Here is a 20700-nt window from a genome sequence, read left to right on the forward strand (position 1 = left end):
ATCCAAAGATAAAGCTACAGATTTTGTTATTCCACCTGACTTCCTAAAAAGAAAAATCCATGAGGCTAGGACTCTGGATTTCGCTTATTTTGATTCAGACGGATTCACTTTCCAAGACCATTTGAGGTTTCATGGTCTTGAAAACTTTCTCTCATCCTCTCTTGACACTTATCCGAAGTTAATAAGAGAATTCTACTCCACCTTCAAGCTCACTGAAAATGGATTCAAGGCTGAAATTAAAGGGAAAAGAATCTCCATGTCCTTTGAAGATTTCTCAACACTGTCAGGACTGCCCTTCCATTGGAAATCAATAGATGGCAGTTCTGATGATGACACTGCAGATGAAGGATGGGAAGCATCTTTTGATAGACACACTGCTGTGAAGGACCTGATGGTTGACGGCTCTGTCGAAACTATTTCGCTGCCGATTGGTCAAATGAAGGTCCATCATCGGATGCTTATGTACACTTTAACCCGGATGCTGGTGCCTCGATCCGGAAACCATGCCGTCGTCCAGAAGCTGGACATACTGCTGTTATGGGGACTGTCCAAAGAGCTCAAGATGAGCTGGACATGGATTGTGCTAAGGCACATGATGGAAGCATCACAAAGCAAGCTGGTGCTTCCCTATCCACAATTAATCACCAAGATTCTGAGACATTTCAAAGTGTCACTTGTCAATGAAGAATCTTCCAAGACTACCCTTATTTTTGGTGAATCAATTGTCAATCAGATGCAATTGAAAAGGGTGAATGGTATTTGGATAAGACCACTACCAAATGTTGAACCAGTTCAGCTTAATCCACAACAAGCTGCTGAGCCAGTAGCAACCCCTCCTGAGTACTTCGCAAAACTGCTGGAATTTATGGAAGCTCAAATGGCTCACAACGCTAAAATGCAAGAGTCAAATGCAAGAATGGAAGCTGCTTTGAAGACTCTCCAGGCATCTCTGACTTTAGTTGTTCAGGATGTTGATGCAATACAAGCTCATTTAGGCATTAAGCTATCTTTTGAAGATATTGCGGATATCGGCCGGCAAGCAACAGAGGAACAAAATCCCACTCCCCTAGATCATTCTGAACCTCACGTTGAGGAGACACCTGCTGAGGGTAATACAGCGGTCTCTACCTCTCCCTTAGCTAATAGTGAGGACCAGCCCAGTTTAGGTGATTAGGTTTTTAGGTTCTCTGTTGTGATGTAATGTCTTGTTATTGCTGTATTATTTTCTTCCATATATAATGAATTAGCACGTTTATTCAATTACTCTCTGATATCCATTGCCATAATCTGTTTAATTTGCTTATGTGTTGCTCTGATACACTGATTTCTGACATCATTATTATCCCCAGTGCTTATGTTTACTAACATTGGGGGAGGAAATTTTGTTTGATACTCTCTCCTTTTACTGTTTTTTTTTGCATTAACTGACAAAGGGGGAGAGAAATTATAACTTGTAGTAACTTTTACCTGCACACTTATGTTGCGTATACTGCTTATACTGCTGCAAATTGATACTCTGATGACTAATGACTTATTAAATGACGCTGATATTGTTAAATAGTATTTGTACTTATGCTCTGATATTATGATCTGATAATGGTACCTATGATGCTATGAAAATATATCTTGTTGTTAATGTTATATCTTGAAATGCTCAACTCAAGTTAAAATTGTATGCTTGTCACTTATGCAAAAAGGGGGAGATTGTTGGACTTTAGTCCTCTTAATCCTAATTTTGACATAATTAACAAACATACAATGTTCATACATCATATGATAAATCTAACATTTTAACTGAGTAAGATTTCAGGAACAACAACTCAACCCTACATACTTGAGACAATTGCTTGGAACCCAAAAAATCAACAAAAGTTGGAATAGTTACTAAGCAAATCGATTAGGCAATCGATTCTGTAAAAGGGTTGTATGAAAACGTATAGTCTGTGATTAAACAATCGATTAGGCAATCGACTTGCACAATCAGTGATAAAAATTGTGCAAGTCAGAAGCAAGCCGTTTAGCATGCTAATCGATTGGCACATCGATTGTTCAAATCACAAAGACTAAAGCTGATTGAATAAATCGATTGAATAATCGATTGGGCAAGTCACAGGGCCAATCCATTTACTAGGCTAATCGATTGACAAATCGATGTCGTAAATAAAATTTCATAAGTAACATGACCTGTGACAAACAAAATCGATTGGACAATCCATTGTGAAAAATTCAATCATGACAAGTTTGGTATCAATCGATTAGGCAATCGATTGCGCTAAACCAACTGGTAAAATCTTTTTCAGAAACATACTACCAAATCGATTGGCATTCTGACTTACTTGAAATAAGCTAAGTTCCTGTTTTAAACCACATCGATTGGCAAATCGATTGAAACAAAAAATTTGAAATAACAGGGAACACTTAGTATATGGCCAAATCGATTATGTGTATTATTGAATCGATTATGTAACTTAATGAATCGACTAAGTAATCGATTGTTTTGATCTCGTTGTTGGAACAAAACACTTGACATCGATTATGCAATCGATTCATATATAATCTACACATAATTTTCTGAAAAGTGTATTAAAAGAATCGATTAGTTTATATAGTTTCAAGATTCAAGAAAAACAAGACTTGCGATAATCGATTGGGAAATCGATTAAGCCCGTTTTATCACATTAAAGAATCGATTGAGAAATCGATTTATATGTTGTTTTTCAGAAACTATATAAACAGTTTTCAATCATTTTCTCTCAGAACTCTTAAGAACCTTTGATAAGATTTTGATATTGCTTTTTCAGATCCAGACCCAACGATTATTCATAATCAATAAGAGAGCTGAAAAAGACTTCTTGAGAAAAAAAGAGAATGATCTCACAAACACTCAAATGGACAACCAACTTCTTGTGTGAGATACATTGCTAGTGATTGAGACAAACTCTGTACATCTTTTATATTTTCTGTAACAAAGTTTTGTAAAGAAAGAACTGTGGAAAATCCAGTGGTGAAACTGGTAGTTATCTTCATTGGTGAGAGGGCTCATCAAGAAGAAACTTTACTGTGATCTTGGAAGAGTTTGGAGATAAACTCTGGGATACAGTGGCTGCGAAATAGAATAGAGAGAGAGAGAGTTTTAAGATTGATAGGCCGAGAGCGCTGGAACATCTGTAAAATACTCTAGAAGATTCTATTGAAAAAAAGGCCGAAATCGTTTAATTTCGGGACTGGACGTAGGTCGTCTGATTGACGACTGAACCAGTATAAAATCGCGGTGCACTACTCTATAACCCTTACTCTTTATTTCCATCTTACATTGTATGATTGTATGCTTAATCTTGATTGCATGCGAGACGTATTCTGTTTTCATTAATATCGTTTGAGCGGGTAATATTGGCATGCATGTATCTTGACTAATTTGTAGAACTATTACGGTATAATCCAGACTAGTAATTAGTCAATACATGTAAGTGTGAACCTTCGCTTAGAAACAATTCCTTGGGACCGTGATTGATCATGAGTTTAATAAAAGCGTTCTTTTGTTAAAATGATTATCATTCTTGTTTTAATTGTTTAAAGATTGTCATATTTTTAGACTATAGAGGTCATTATTTTCAACAATATCAAATGCCCAACATTTAACGAAATTAAATCAAATATCACAATAAAATTAATTACCACGTGTTTCACGAATCAATCAACACCTTATAAGTATTTCTATTCCAAATTTTAATCTCACAATTTCCATTTTGCACATTAATTAATTTATTACTCAAAGAGCTACTACCGTACGTAGCGAGCCCCAGATGAATCGTTGAGAAATACGGTTTTCTCGTTCATCTCACAATATATTATACTTATGAATTCAAACGCTCTCTCACCCCTTACCTTATTTCGACGCTTTCACCTATGAATACGATTCCAAGCCCAAACAGTCTTTGTTCTTTGACTCTTTGTCCTTCAATCAAACTAACTCGACAATTTATGGGTAAACGTCAAAAATAAATTATGAGGAGATATTCTAAAAAACTAAATTCAAAAATCGGTCAAAGAAAATTACCATAAATCAGAAAACCAATCAGTGGATAATATAACCTCTTTTCACACGGTCTTTTTGGCGTTGGTTTCACTCAAATCGGACTTACGGTGAAGGAGAACGGTGCAAAATAACGAATTTTACAAACGGAGAATTCAGGTATTTTAGAGAGAAATTGGGGTTGTTAAAAATCTGGAAAATTATGTTTAATTGACTAACTAAACATAAGAAATAACCTACTCAAATTTGTAAGAAAATGGAGAAAGTTTTCTAGAACAGTTATCGATCACCGGTGTAAAACGATAGGTTATTGTTGTGTTTTCTCTTAGGTTTTACGGCGGCCCTTTCAACTCCCTTCCCCTTTTTTTTTATCAACTTAATTTCGGTATATGATATAGATGAAAGAAAATCAATCAAACAAAAAGTTTTAACTATTTCCGTCATTGTTTTTCTCTGTCAAAAGATAGTGTATTGTCTCTGTTTGCTAGCACCCCACCTATATTTGCTGCTTATTGCAGTTTTATTCTACTGTGTTTTTGCTCAAATAAAAGTAATTATTGTTTTGTTTCACATTCTTCAATGTCATATTAAACATTCTCCAATGTCCCAAATACAATATAAAAGAAAGGCTACAAGTGGAAAGCCTTTATTCCTAAACATAGAGAGGAGAGGAGGAATGCGCAAACTGTGGTAAGTGAGAGAGAGGAAAAACAATCAATTGTTTTTTACTTTTAAATTTTATTTTTATTTTATTTGATAGATTGTCTTTTTTTTTTATTTGTCAAGTTTTAATTGTTTGTCTGTAAAGGCTGACATGTCAGTGGAATAACAATCTAAGAATTTTTTATGATGAAGTAAAAATTGAATATTGAATATCTTTGGTAAAAAATTAATATATCAACGTTGAAATTTCAAACTTTTCTTATTTTCAATCACTCTTTACAAAATTATATTATGACTTATATAAATTGTGGAATCTGATTTTTTTTTTATTAAGCTAAAAACTTATTAAATTCTAATTGTATCAAAAAGTAATTTTAAAGCTTTTAGTATAGAATTGCCAATCATGAATGATTTCCTCATTTAGGGTATAAAAATTTAGTCAAGGTGACTTTTTCAATGGTTATAAATAGAGAAGGTTTATTCAACATAGATTGTCAAATAAAACTTACATATACAAAGAGAAATACAATATTCATATCATAAACAAGAACAATGTCGAAGAGTGAGATGAAAAATGTTATGATTATGGTCATAATTATGACAATGATTATGTTTGTTTTTGCTCAAGTTGATGAATCTGTTCCACCTACAACACCTCCACCTGAAGGACATGAAAGAGGAATTGGTGTAATATTATGTTATGCCAAGTGTGGTTTCAAATGTACAAGTCAACTCGACAATCCTATATCTTTTGTAGCTTGCCTTCTTGGTTGTAAATCAGAATGCCATCAAAATTTATCACAAGTAGCATATGATTGTGCTACTAATTGTGCTTATTCAAAGTCCAGCAATGTTGGTATGTTTATACTTTCTCTATTTTATTTTATATATTGCTATGATGTATGAAGCTAATACTATACATTAATAGAGTTGACTTAAAAAATGATGTTTCTTACATTTTGATATTTTATTTTTTCAGATTCACATAGCGTTGATGGAATCGTGAATTCATGCTTGGAAACTTGCAAGGACAAATAATTTATATTACTAGTTGCATGTAACACTAAATAAATCAGCAATTGATTGGCCTCATTAATTGTATTAATGTTTTTTTCTTTCTTCCAATAAACGAATCTTATATTCCTACATTCATGTAACACTAAATAAATCAGAAATTGATTGACCCCAATATTTGCACAACAATGATTATGTTCCGATCACTTTTCATTAAACCTAATGCGTAATTATGTGAAACTTAAATGTAATATATTTGGTGTTTTGTATTAACACTTCATTGAATCTTAGTTTTATTATCAGTTCCATTGAAACCAGTAACATTTTTATTAAATCCTTTTCCCCTAATTTGTAATTATTTGAAATTTGGTGACTTGTATGACAAAATTTTATTGAAGAACTGATTTCTTCTTGTTCAATGGAATTTCCAAACGCGACAAACAAACCAAAACCAACAAGCTTGATTGAATCTTAGCTTTATTATTGGTTCCTTTGAAACCTTATCTACTTTTTTAGATGTCTATATTGCTTTTACATTTTAACGTCGTATGTGTATGGTTTTGATGTTTTAAACATTTATACAAAGGATGACAATTGCTTATCATTCCCATTCATCTCATCAAATAGATATGTTACAACCTAATTTTTTTGGGTGGTGTAATATTGTTTCAATAAATTACTGGCACTAAATAAACTTTTCATTAAGATTGTCTTTCCATTTTTAAAGCTTTATCTTTTCCAGATTAATTTTACTCTTGGAGTTATTTAACAAGTGAAGTAAAAAGGATCACACGCAAAAAGGAGATTAAACTTCAAGTAAAAATGGTTGGTGCTACATGTGATGCACCGGAATATTGTTGTGAACCACTAATGTTTTGAAATGTTAAATTACAATTCATGTAATTGAAAAATATCAAAGGTTAATATTAGTAGTGGGAGTGGTGTAATATCTTTTACAGTCACATACGTCTTCAAGAGTCAAGTCCTGAGTTTGATTTATTTCCCTTTGAATTTAATATCATAAACACTTGTCTTCCCAACGTACCACATGACAAATCACAACTATAAAGAAAGTTGATTTATAGTCATACATGAGAAAATATTAAAGCAAATAAATGTTGCTACTCTTTACATGTGTTATGCTACCGAAAACTCTTACCAACCAAACGACTCTTCCTTTTGTGTTGTCCATGAGAGTAATTTTGTATGAAGTCTTTCCTCAATCAATATAAGCTTGTATATTTTAAATGAGTCTGTCCTCGGCAATCCTAGCGGTTATTGAGCCTTAGTTATTGTTTTTTTGCTTTTTCATTTTCTTTTTCATATAACCAAAAAAAACACCTTCTAAATAAATGTGAATAAATATTTATAATATACTAATTTCAGTTTATTATAATAACCATGTACGTGATTACTGTTTGCCACTTCACAATATTATTTATAGTTTTATATCATCGACATAAAAATAAGTACAATTGTAATACACTTATTACAAAAAAAATTCATCAACTGGACAATTTTTATCACTAATCAATTACTTAAATTCAGTATTTTTTATCTTCTAAATAAAAATTAAAATAATTATAATATACTAATTTGATTTTTATTATAAAACCATATGCTAAATAAATATTTGTCAATAAATAGATAATTAAAATTGGTCTTTTTTTTTAATATCATCAACATAAAAATGAGAATAATTATAATACAATAACAATAATTTTTTGCACTTCCATTTTTCAAATTGTTTTTATATAAAATGAGTTACTAATGGTGCATACAATTCATACACGCAAGACAGTTGTTTTCACTAATCAATTAATTAAATGTAGCCTTTTTTTAAGTCTTTTAAATGATGGCAAAAATAATTATAATAGACCAATTTTTTTTATTATAAAAACTTTACCTATACATTCTTTTGTCACTAAAGAATTAGTTCTAATTTAAGTTTTTACACTAAATAAATCAGCAATTGATTGGCCTCATTAATTGTATTAATGTTTTTTCTTTCTTGCAATAAACGAATCTTATATTCCTAAATTCATGTAACACTAAATAAATCAGAAATTGATTGACCCCAATATTTGCACAACAATGATTATGTTCTGATCACTTTTCATTAAACCTAATGTGTAATTATGTGAAACTTAAATGTAATATATTTGGTGTTTTGTATTAACACTTCATTGAATCTTAGCTTTATTATCAATTCCATTGAAATCACTAACATTTTTATTAAATCGTTTTCCTCTAATTTGAATCTTAGCTTTATTATCGGTTCCTTTGATTCCTTATCTACTTTTTTAGATGTCTATATTGCTTTTACATTTTAACGTCGTATGTGTATGGTTTTGATGTTTTAAACATTTATACAAAGGATGACAATTGCTTATCATTTACATTCATCTCATCAAATAGATATGTTACAACCTAATTTTTTTGGGTGGTGTAATGTTTCAATAAATTACTGGCACTAAATAAACGTTTCATTAAAATAGTCTTTCCATTTTTAAAGCTTTATCTATTCGAAATCAATTTTACTCTTGGAGTTAATTAGCAAGTGAAGTAAAAAGGATCACACGCAAAAAGGAGATTAAACTTCAAGTAAAAATGGTTGGTGCTACATGTGATGCACCGGAATATTGTTGTGAACCACTAATGTTTTGAAATGTTAAATTACAATTCATGTAATTGAAAAATATCAAAGGTTAATATTAGTAGTGGGAGTGGTGTAATATCTTTTACAGTCACATACGTCTTCAAGAGTCAAGTCCTGAGTTTGATTTATTTCCCTTTGAATTTAATATCATAAACACTTGTCTTCCCAACGTACCACATGACAAATCACAACTATAAAGAAAGTTGATTTATAGTCATACATGAGAAAATATTAAAGCAAATAAATGTTGCTACTCTTTACATGTGTTATGCTACCGAAAACTCTTACCAACCAAACGACTCTTCCTTTTGTGTTGTCCATGAGAGTAATTTTGTATGAAGTCTTTCCTCAATCAATATAAGCTTGTATATTTTAAATGAGTCTGTCCTCGGCAATCCTAGCGGTTATTGAGCCTTAGTTATTGTTTTTTTGCTTTTTCATTTTCTTTTTCATATAACCAAAAAAAACACCTTCTAAATAAATGTGAATAAATATTTATAATATACTAATTTCAGTTTATTATAATAACCATGTACGTGATTACTGTTTGCCACTTCACAATATTATTTATAGTTTTATATCATCGACATAAAAATAAGTACAATTGTAATACACTTATTACAAAAAAAATTCATCAACTGGACAATTTTTATCACTAATCAATTACTTAAATTCAGTATTTTTTATCTTCTAAATAAAAATTAAAATAATTATAATATACTAATTTGATTTTTATTATAAAACCATATGCTAAATAAATATTTGTCAATAAATAGATAATTAAAATTGGTCTTTTTTTTTAATATCATCAACATAAAAATGAGAATAATTATAATACAATAACAATAATTTTTTGCACTTCCATTTTTCAAATTGTTTTTATATAAAATGAGTTACTAATGGTGCATACAATTCATACACGCAAGACAGTTGTTTTCACTAATCAATTAATTAAATGTAGCCTTTTTTTAAGTCTTTTAAATGATGGCAAAAATAATTATAATAGACCAATTTTTTTTATTATAAAAACTTTACCTATACATTCTTTTGTCACTAAAGAATTAGTTCTAATTTAAGTTTTTTTCAAAATGATAACACTTTTAATACACTTACTATAATATTTTCACATTTTAATTTTATATATTATTTTAAGGAAATGAGTCACTAAATATCTTTTATCACTTATCAATTAATTAAATTGAAACATTTTTTTATATGTTTTAAAAAAATAAAAGTAATTATAGTATACTAATTTGAGTTGATTATAAAAATCATGTAAAAGATAAATGTTTGTCATTAAGATAATAAAAATCATATACATATACTAATTTAACTATAAATTTTTAACGCTTCAATTTTTCTAATAATGAATCACAAAAGATGTTGTTGATGCATACAATTTATATACAGGACAATATTTTTTCATTAAACCATTAGTTAATTTTTTTTTATATTTTTAAATAAAAATAAGAATAATTAAATATACTAATTATATTTTATTAAAAACTATACACGGGAAGTTGAGATATAAAAAACAATTATAATAGTCATACACAAGATGTCATAGTTCTAATATAATATAATATAATATAATATAATATAATATAATATAATATAATATAATATAATATAATATAATATAATATAATATAATATAATATAATATAATATAATATAATATAATATAATATAATATAATATAATATAATATAATATAATATAATATAATATAATATAATATAATATAATATAATATAATATAATATAATATAATATAATATAATATAATATAATATAATATAATATAATATAATATAATATAATATAATATATATATATTGGTTTATGGATTAATGTGTTGTTCGTTGTTCATGACTTAAATTATGTGTTTAATGCATGTAATTCATGCAAATCATGTATGGTTTCATGTTAGTGTTGTTGTTAGGTGATCTATGATGATTTTTGTGAATTTCCGTTAAATTTTAAAATATTTTTGAGTTAACATATCGATTTTTATGTGAGAATAATTATCTATAGTTAATGAATCTAGAAATTAATTATGTATCAATTTGTCCCAAATGTTAGAGTATTCTTCCCTGAACAAATCTAAATCGTGTCTTCTTCTTCATCGTTCAAGTTCTCTTCCTTATCATAATTGTCATGACCGTCACCAACATCTCTATTTATTTGAAATTCATCATCATATTCAAATTCATTGTTCATCATCGTTATCAAATTCAAATTATGATGAAGAAGAGGATTGAAATGATGAAGAAGAAGAATACACGAATTATAATTTTTAGGGAAGAAGACTAAAATATTTGGGACTAATTTAAGGTTAAAAAAAATATTATGATTTAATTTTATTTGGGTTTTTTTCTTTTAAAGAAATTGTTATATTTTAACGGTGTTATAATTTTTATAATAAAAAATAGATGAAATGACTATTTTAAAATTAAATTATATTTGCAGATATTTTAACCAAACAAAAAAATTTATAAAGACAAAAATAAATAAAAAAAGATTATAATTGTAAGATCAAAGACATATTTAAAACTTTAATTAATTACTTACTAACAAATAATTATCCGGTATATAAATTATATACTCTAACGGTTTTGTCTTCCTATTTCTTTCTTTCCTTTCTTTATTTTTCCTCCTCTCCTTTCACTCTCTTCCTTTTCCTATATTTTTTTCTTGTTTAAAAACAAAAAGGAGTGAAGTTTGCATGTGCTCTTATTGGTAATAGTATTTTAGGTTGAGAGTTTAACTTGAGTGAGTATGGGTATGTGTTACTTAGGTGAAGAAGTTACTAATTTGTCCTCCTATATGATTTTCTTATTTCTCAACTCTACCACTCACATCTCTAAAATTACCCCCATTAACTTAGTATCAATTCAACTTGATGAATATATCAACTCTTGTATGTTCTTAGTTATTTTAAAATTAAAACAAATAAAATGTTTGACTATACAAAAATATGCACTTTCTTAAAAGATAATTACAAAAATTAAGTAATGAATTTGGAAAATATGCTTAAAGAGTAAATTTATTTTTAAAAATTTGGAGTTATTACAAATAGATTACGAACAAATTCACCAAATAGGTAGTAATCCCTTTACAAAACATGTACGTTCATAGAAAAGTATATAGAACATAACACGATAATATTAAGTAAAAATCATATAGAGAATATAATATGCAACTAAACACAACTGACACAAGTGACATTTTATTAGTGCTAAATAGACACTTGACTCACTCGGCTTGATTGAACAAACTTACTCTAATACCACTAATGTGACACCCTAAACCCAAAATAATATATATATATATATATATATATATATATATATATATATTTACTATACTATTGTAAAAATAATTCACAACAAAGAATGAAAATGTGTTTTTAAAGGAAAAAGAAACTTTTAAAAGTTATCTAGGATATTCTATTTCTCAAAGTACACTTCGACACTTTATAATGCAAATTTAATAAACTTCATTTAACTATAATTTCACAATTTAATTACAAAACCTTATTAGTAATAACAGAATTTTGTTACGAAATGAGTTTCTAACTAAATAAGTAAAATACAACTTATAAATCACATTCCGGTTACCACATATTAGAGCGGAACTTCTCCTAAACATGAACTTTAAGACTCATTAACTTGTAATTTTGCATGTTTGCAAAAAAGGACCAAGACAGTCAAACACAAACAACGAATGGGGAGAGTTTTGTAATCATGTTGATATTATAATATAAGTAAGAAGAGCACACAAATAATCATAATAAAACTATATCGTAACACATCATCGTATATCAAAACATTTTTCAAGGAAATAATATCACATTATAATGTCAAAATCACTCCAAAACAAAATTCAATATATTTCTTTATAACATAAAACTGTCTAAGAGAAATTATTATCACCTATGATACACTTTAACCATAGGAAAACAATCACAAGAAAATCCAATGCTATACATGAGCTTAGACTATACTTTTTCACATTGTTGTAGCATTCTAACACTAAAATACTCAGTTAGGAGACTTGATACTATGCCGACAAGTGAACGGAAAATTTAAATTAGCTCTGTCCTCCTAGATTCTCTCAACTCAACCTAAGACACATATATGCGACAATCGACATAAACTAGTATTGCATGGTAGCTCCTGAAATTTGGAGGGCTATCTCCAAGTCACTTAGAAATTTTCCATCATAATACCCCTAAGGTCTAACAGTCTTTCCGTAAGGCTCAACCACAAACATCCACTATCAGGCTTATTTAATTGTACTTCTCTAACATCATTATGCTTGTTAACAGCCTATATGCTGATAAAATAATATCCACGTCAAACACTCTCAACATCTATGTTCTCTCCTCTTTGGATTAGACTACTCTATTAATAGCATCATCTTTAGCACAAGTTGGAATCACCACTATTTCATCAACTATGGAGGGGAGTGACATCAAAATACTCATCATAATTTGATAACATCTCAATCGCTAGTCGCATATCATCATCACATATTATTATGACACACAATGCATTCAAAGTTGATCATCACATCAAAAAATCTCATCAAGTCAAACATAGGCAAGAAATTCCAATCACCATCCAATGTTAGAATAATATCAAATAGTCAACAATCATTGAAAATTAATCCAATCAACTCCTTATAAATATTTCCATTTAACATTTTAATCTCACAATTATCATATTTTCAAAATAAGTAATTTCTCTTTCAAATGGGTACCGTTGTACATAACGAGTCTCAGATGAATCATTGAGAAATATAGTTTTCCCATTCATCTCATTTTATAATATACTCATGAATTCAAACGTTATCTCATCTCTTATTTCATTTCAATGCTTTCACACACTAATCCGAGTCTACAAGGGAGAAACCTATGTCCCTTTGACTCCTTGTCTTTCAATCAATCCAACTCAAAAATAAAATATAAGGACACTCTTAAAGGTCAATTCCTAAATTAGATCAAGAAAACTTACCTCAAATAAGAAAAGTAATTAGTAGATAATGAAGCCACTATTTATGCGGTTGTTTTGGTATTATTTCACTCAAACTAGACTTATAGAAGCAAAATAGCCGATTTTAAACAAAAAAGTTGGATATTTTATAAAGAGTTTGACAACACTAAAATTCCAAAAAATTGTATTGATAATTAAGTAACTCAAAGGAAAAAACAATTTTGGATGAGAACAAAAAAAAAATTGTGCTGGATAGTCATTTAATCTATATATATATATATATATATATATATATATATCCCTTTTTAATTTTTTATTTTCAAAATGTCCTAGTTTGAAATTTATTTACGCAAATGCCCTACTTTTTTTTTATGTAGGAAGTCATTTCTCCAAGAAGCGACCAGCTAAAGGGAAAAATTTCAAAGCATAATTGGAGATTGCTTCCCCAAGTAATGACCTGTAACTGACTTTTTTTTTTATATATATATATTTTAACATATGTTATTGATTTAATTATTTAAAAAATAAAAATACTTATAATAAATTAAAATAAAATACATTAATAAATTATAAATAAATTTTATATTTTAATTATTATTATAATAAATAATTATTATAATTAAAATGATTAAATTATATTATAAATTTCGTAAAACATACATTAAAAATAAAAAATCAAATTTGAATAGATTTGTCAGCAGCGTTTAGATAATATTTTCTAGTATGACCAGAGACCTGACATAATCCGCATTTTCTTGGTACTCTTTTTGTAGTGTCCACTTTTGTTCTAATGTGTTTGCTCATTGGGCGACCTTTCTTGACTCTCTGCATTAGTGAATTGTGATACACCTTAACACTTTCATATTGTGGCCAATATCCTTCGTTTGGTATGGGTTGAAACGCTTAATCGTAGACTTTTAGTACCATTTACACATCAGGTATAAGGCTCCAATAATTATATTTTATGCTAGAACATGCTGCCATAACATCTGAACAAGGCATATGTTTAGCTTGATATTTCCTACAATCGCACCACTTGTTAGAAATGTTTACACTGAAATGACCAATTGGTTGTCATTCTCTTAGAGCTAATGTCTCGTGGACCATGAAAGTATGGATAGTTTTGATCATATGGCAACATTAAGGACATCGTGTCCATATGACACCTAAGTCAATATCTTAATATTATTTAATTAATACTTGCCACATGGATCACTTTAAATCAATTAATTAAAAATAAATATCTCTCAACTTCCACAAAAACTTCATTTTGTTTGAAATGTCTATGTTGCAAGTTCTAATTTTGATTTAAAAATACGTGGAATTGATGGATGTCTAAAATGTTGAACAAAATTTATAAAGATAAAATCTAGATGAATCATATCTATTGAAACTAAAAATATATTTTTAACTCTTGAATCAATAAGTTTATAAGATGTGTTTCATAAAATAAACAATAAAAAAAGAGATAAAGTTTGATTTTACCCATATTAGCTATATTGGAATTCGAGTGAACACAACTAGCATTACAATCATATGCATCGTTGGATAATGTCTTAAGGCAGTTAGTACTACGCGAAAAAACCTATTTTACAGCGGTATTTTTTAAGCCATTTACAACGCTTTTTCAAAAAAATAAGCGTTGTAGCATCCAACGCTGTAAAAAGATACAACAGTGCTTTTTAAAATAAAAAGCACTATAAAATAAGTAGATATATTGCGTGCTTGTTATACTCGTTTTACAACGCTTTTTGGAAAAAGCGCTGTAAAAGGTGCATTCATTAGATGCATTATTATGCCCCTATTACAGCGCTTTTTTGAATAAGCGCTGTAAAAGGTGCATTCAATAGATGCATTATTATGAACCTATTACAGCGCTGCCTTTTAATTTTTTTTCCAAAATCATTTTCATCCAGAATCAGTTCACAATCAGTTCACCCAATTATTTGACAATCAGTACACAACAACATAACTATATAACTTTATAATTTAACATTATAACTTTACATATTTACACAATCAGTTCACAAAATATTCATATACATACTCACATATTGACAACAACACAGAACTATATACATATTCGTATAACTACATATTCATAACTTTTCAAATGTGCCCAATTCATATACATATAACTATCAGAACTTCACAAAACAGAACTACCATATATTCATATAACTATCCCTTGCAGCATGCCATTTACCAAAAAATCAAATAATTTTAATTTCAATCACATACTGACACCAGTCTTCCTTTATTTCAATTAGATCTCTTTCAGAGTATGTTGGACTGGAATTGTCAAAGTACTGCGTGATATAAAAATTGAACATAAATAAGTTAGAATCAAATATATACAAAGTTTATATATGAAAATCATATAATGAAAATATCATATCATTTCTAGGATTATAGTTTGATTCATATCAACAATCTCCTTCATTAATCGCAATATGTAGTACCCACCGTCGATGTTGTTAGTTTGACGAGGACACTTTAAAATAAAAATATAAGTCAATAAATATTTGTGCACTGATAGCAGTATAAGTTCAACATGCGTTTTAGTGAAACAAAAAACTAATAAATACAATACCTGAAAAATAGAAGAACAGTAAGGTTACGGCGCAGAAATACGAACAAAGAAGAACAACGCAGAAATACGAACGATTTGTAGGAGATGAATGAAGAGGAAACAAGTGTATGAAGTTTACGTAATGAGGGTTAATAACAAGGCAATATTGTTCGTAGGGTTCGCAATGAGAAGGAGAAGTAAAAGAATGAGGAAACAAGCGTATGAAGTTTACATAATGAAGAGGAAACTGAAGCGGTTTAGGGTTTAGGGTTTAGGGATAGTATTTGAATGAGAGTTGGTAGGGATAGTAACAAATATGGAGACGGTTCGCAATGGAGATGGTTGGCAATATGGTTCGTGTGGACAGTAGGGTTCGCAATGAGAAGGACAATGAGGACAGTAGGGTTCGCAATGAGAAGGACAATGTGGACAGTACTGTTATATATAAAACCCTATTACAACGTTCATTGAAAGAGCGCTGTAACATACCTCCTTAGCTTATTTTTTAAAAGCCTACTACAACGCTTTTTGAGAGAGCGCTGTAAAAGACCTCCTAAACTTATTTTTTAAAAGCCTATTACACCGCTCTTTGAAAGAGCATTGTAAAAGACCTCCTTAACTTATTTTTTAAAAGCCTATTACAGCGCTTTGTGAAAGAGCGCTGTAAAAGACCTCATTAACTTATTTTTTAAAAGCCTATTACTGCGCTCTTTGAAAGAGCGCTGTAAAAGACCTCCTTAACTTATTTTTTAAAAGCCTATTACAGCGCTCTTTTAAAGAGCGCTGTAAAAGACCTCTTTAACTTATTTGTTAAAAGCCTATTACAGCTCTCTTTGAAAGAGTGCTGTAAAAGATCTCCTTAACTTATTTTTTAAAAGCCTATTACAACACTCTTTGAAAGAGCGTTGTAAAAGACCTCCTTAACTTATTTTTTAAAAGCCTATTACAGCGCTTTTTCAACAAGCGCTTTAAAAGATCTCTTAACTTAGTATAAAACAAAACATTGTGACCTCCTTATTTTTTAAAGGCTTTTATAGCGCTTATTGACAAAAGTGCTAGAAAAGACCTCCTTAACTTATTTTTTAAAAGCATATTACAACGCTCTTTTTATGAGCGTTGTAAAAGACCTTCTTATTTTATTTTTTAAAAGTCTATTACAGTGCTCTTTGAATGAGCGCTGTAAAAGACCTCCTTATTTTATTTTTTAAAAGCCTATTACAGCGCTTTTTCAACATGCGCATTAAAAGACCTCTTAACTTAGTATAAGACAAATAATTAGTAAAATACCTATATTTGCATTTGTTTTTTCTTCCAAATAATTAGTTAAATACCTATATATATAAATATATATATATCAATGCTAAATTACATGATCAGATCATATTGGGATGATCAGTTAAAGTTCAAGAAAAATTCTCAGTACTCAAACAAAGCTTTTTCAAGTTCAATATAAGCAGAAAATCGGTTATGGCATGTCAAACACTTAAATTACATGAACTTAGTATAAAACACTAAGATCAAGCTAAATATAAGCAGAAAATAAGTATAAACAGAAAATCAAAAACAGTTCAAGCTAAATATTAAAATGCTCAATTATGGCAGATTAAACAATAAAACTACATGAACTCAGTTAAGATTACATGACTTATATAAAACAATTAAACGATGTCCTTCTTCTTTTCCTGGTGGGATTCACATTTGTTTGTCCATTAACGATACAAAACGATGAATTAATCCAAATTCCCTCATCATAATCATCTCTAAGATATAAACAATCATCAATTGAATCAATTCACTACGCCAAAAATGACACTTTATAGCGCGCCTTTTATAGCGCTTAATAAATACAAGCTGATAGCGTTTCAACAAGTGTACTGAATCGTTGCAAGTAATAATAAAACGGTAGTACCGAGTGTCGAACTCAAGGATTGCGTTTTACTATTGAATTATATTTAGTTACTAAAATTGAACAAAAAGTTCCCAAGTTGATTGAAATAATATTTAAAATTGACAGCAGTAGTAAAATTGATCCTTTATAAATTGAGAAAAATGTCACGGATAAGTTTCACTTCGAATCCAACCTTGGTGTCTAATTTGATCCTAGTTATTGAATTTATTTATTGAATTATTACCGAATTCTCTTTATTATTCTTGCCCTAATGTCTTAGAATTAAGCATTACCGTATAGAAATTCTCTTGTAAATTATTGCTTTGCAACTAATTTAATTGGTTTCATGACCTGCACCTATGTCTAGACTACAAATTCATGAATTTCTCATCTCAAGCATTCGTAAAATCCACTTCCGTTTCAAAATACAAATCGTAGAACATTTTAATGTTGATCAAGCAATAAAAAGCATTAAGCACAGAGATGAGAAAAATAATTCAATAAACTCATTCATATAACTAGAAATCAAATCATAAAAATAAGGGTTTCATCTTGTTACACTCATCCCTAACAAATAGGGTTTAGTTACTCATGACAGGAATAAAAGAGATAAAGATTAGAGAAGAATTACAAGAAGGATTCATGAATGATTCTTGATAAAACTGCTCCAATGATGTTAGAAACGACCGTCTTTGAGTTTCTATGCTAGGGCACAAGTCTCTCAACTTCCCAATAGTCAAAAAGATCCCTAAAACAGTAAAAATATGCGTTTTATGGTTGCTGATGCGCGTCGCGCCCCCCAGGCGCGGAAAACGCCCTCCAGGCACATTTGGGCAGTAGCAACTATTGAAAAACGCGCTTCAGGTGCTCTTGGGCGCGCAACATCTGTTGTCCGGCGTATATTCCATTTGTCTCCTCTTTCGAGTTTGAATTTGGTTCTGGTGTCTTCATGAAAGTTGTAGCTATGGATCTTAGCTTTCATTTGAACTTGGTTTGACTCCAATTGGACATCTACAACTCTAGATATGGCTGAGATACTCTACATATGTCATGTTGATTTCTCACCAAAATTCAGCACTGCACCAAAACATAACGCAATGTAAAATTACAAAAAATTCTACTTAATCACTGAAATAAAATACAAAACACTTTATTAACTCAAAGAACAAAAATCAACAAAATATATCAAATAAATCCTTAATTTAACTAATGATTGAGGATAAATAAGACTAAAATAGTGGGAAAGTATGCATATGATGAAGAGTCATCACAACCCCAAACTTAATCTATTGCTTGTCCCAAGCAACAATTAATTTCGGATTTGGTCCAGTTAAATGCACACTTAAATTCAATTTCTCAAATTAAATTAAACTCAATTTTCAAAGTTCTTGCTACTGCAAAATATTCATCATGCTCTATGGTTGTTTTCAAAAAAAAGACAACAAGATTTGTACACCTTGGCATTCATTCATCAAATTCAACTCTCTATTCACACAATCTCACCAAAATTTCTCTCAAGTGTTTAGAAAGGGTTATGAATTTATCACTCAAATCCTAGAACATGCATCACGCTACCATAGGCTTGAAAAAATTCTATTTAGCAATCACAATGTAGTAAACACATACATTTTTGGAGGAATTTCGGGTTGTAATGGGGCTTAGGTAAGGGTAGGACATTTTAGAATAGTAAGCTTTACCACTTGGAGTTAGGCATACATTTCCACCTTATTCTACCATTTTTTTTTCTTTCACCATTTCATTGTGGAGATTCTCAAACATTGACAAAAGAACCAAGAAGATATTATTTACCAAAGTACACAAATTGAATTTTTTTTGTTTTTTTCTTTCTTCTTTCATTTTCTTTTTCTTCTTTTTTTTATTTTCTTTTTGTGAGAATCACCACCCCAAACTTAAAAAGTTGCTATCCCATGAGCAACCCCAAACTTAGAATTTTATCAAGACAATAATTTTTTTTTTCTACCTAACTCCAAGTAAGGTGATTTAATTAAAATCAGATGTTTTGCTTGTAATGTGGCTAGTAACCGAAATAAAAGGGCAAGGCTCAAAGAGGCTAGCAAAGGGTAAAATTTTCATATGGTAGTTAGAAAGGCTCAAACGACCAATAAAATTGCCTCAATGTATGCAAAAATTACAAGCGATGCAAGTCAGAATTAGTGCAAGTTCTAGAGGGATAACACATGTCTGGATAATCACACAACAAAGAATTTAAGTGTTTAGGCTCAAAAGCTCACAGCTACGATAATAAGAGAGACTATGAACAATCAAAATAAAGCCAACATGTTTCTGAAAAGTTAAAATTGTATTTTTGAAAAATAGATGGCATATTTGTTGGGAAAACTAAAGGATGTGGGAATTGCAATCAACCCCAACAATATTAGCCTTCTACAACCATTTAGTAATCAAGAATGCATGCATTAGGAAGGCTTGTCGACTTGAGCAATAACATAATCTAAGAAATGAAATTTAACTTACGAAATCACAAAAAGAAATTTTAAGATTAAGTGCAAGTCAGTACGACTGTTTCATCATAGTACACATTTAGTGAAAGGAAAAAAAAACATGAAGAAAAGAAAGTCAACATACACTGACATTAAACAAAGAAAACGAGAAAACAGAAAGAAACTGGACAAACAACAGAAAGAAAAAAAAGGAAAGAAAACTTCTCCCAGTTTAGTAGTTCAAGGATTCTCGTTTAGATCATCCACTCTTGTTCCGTTATGGTCGCCAGTATACTGGTGAGGTGCAAATAGATCAGCATAAAACACGCCTCCTGATGTCTGGAAAAAACGCTTCAGGCGCGCGTTGACAGTGACAAATGCTGGAAAAAGCGCTTCAGGCGCGCATCGACAG

The sequence above is a fragment of the Cicer arietinum genome, chromosome 1 (assembly GCF_000331145.2).
Source record: "Cicer arietinum cultivar CDC Frontier isolate Library 1 chromosome 1, Cicar.CDCFrontier_v2.0, whole genome shotgun sequence".
Lineage (NCBI taxonomy): Eukaryota > Viridiplantae > Streptophyta > Magnoliopsida > Fabales > Fabaceae > Cicer > Cicer arietinum.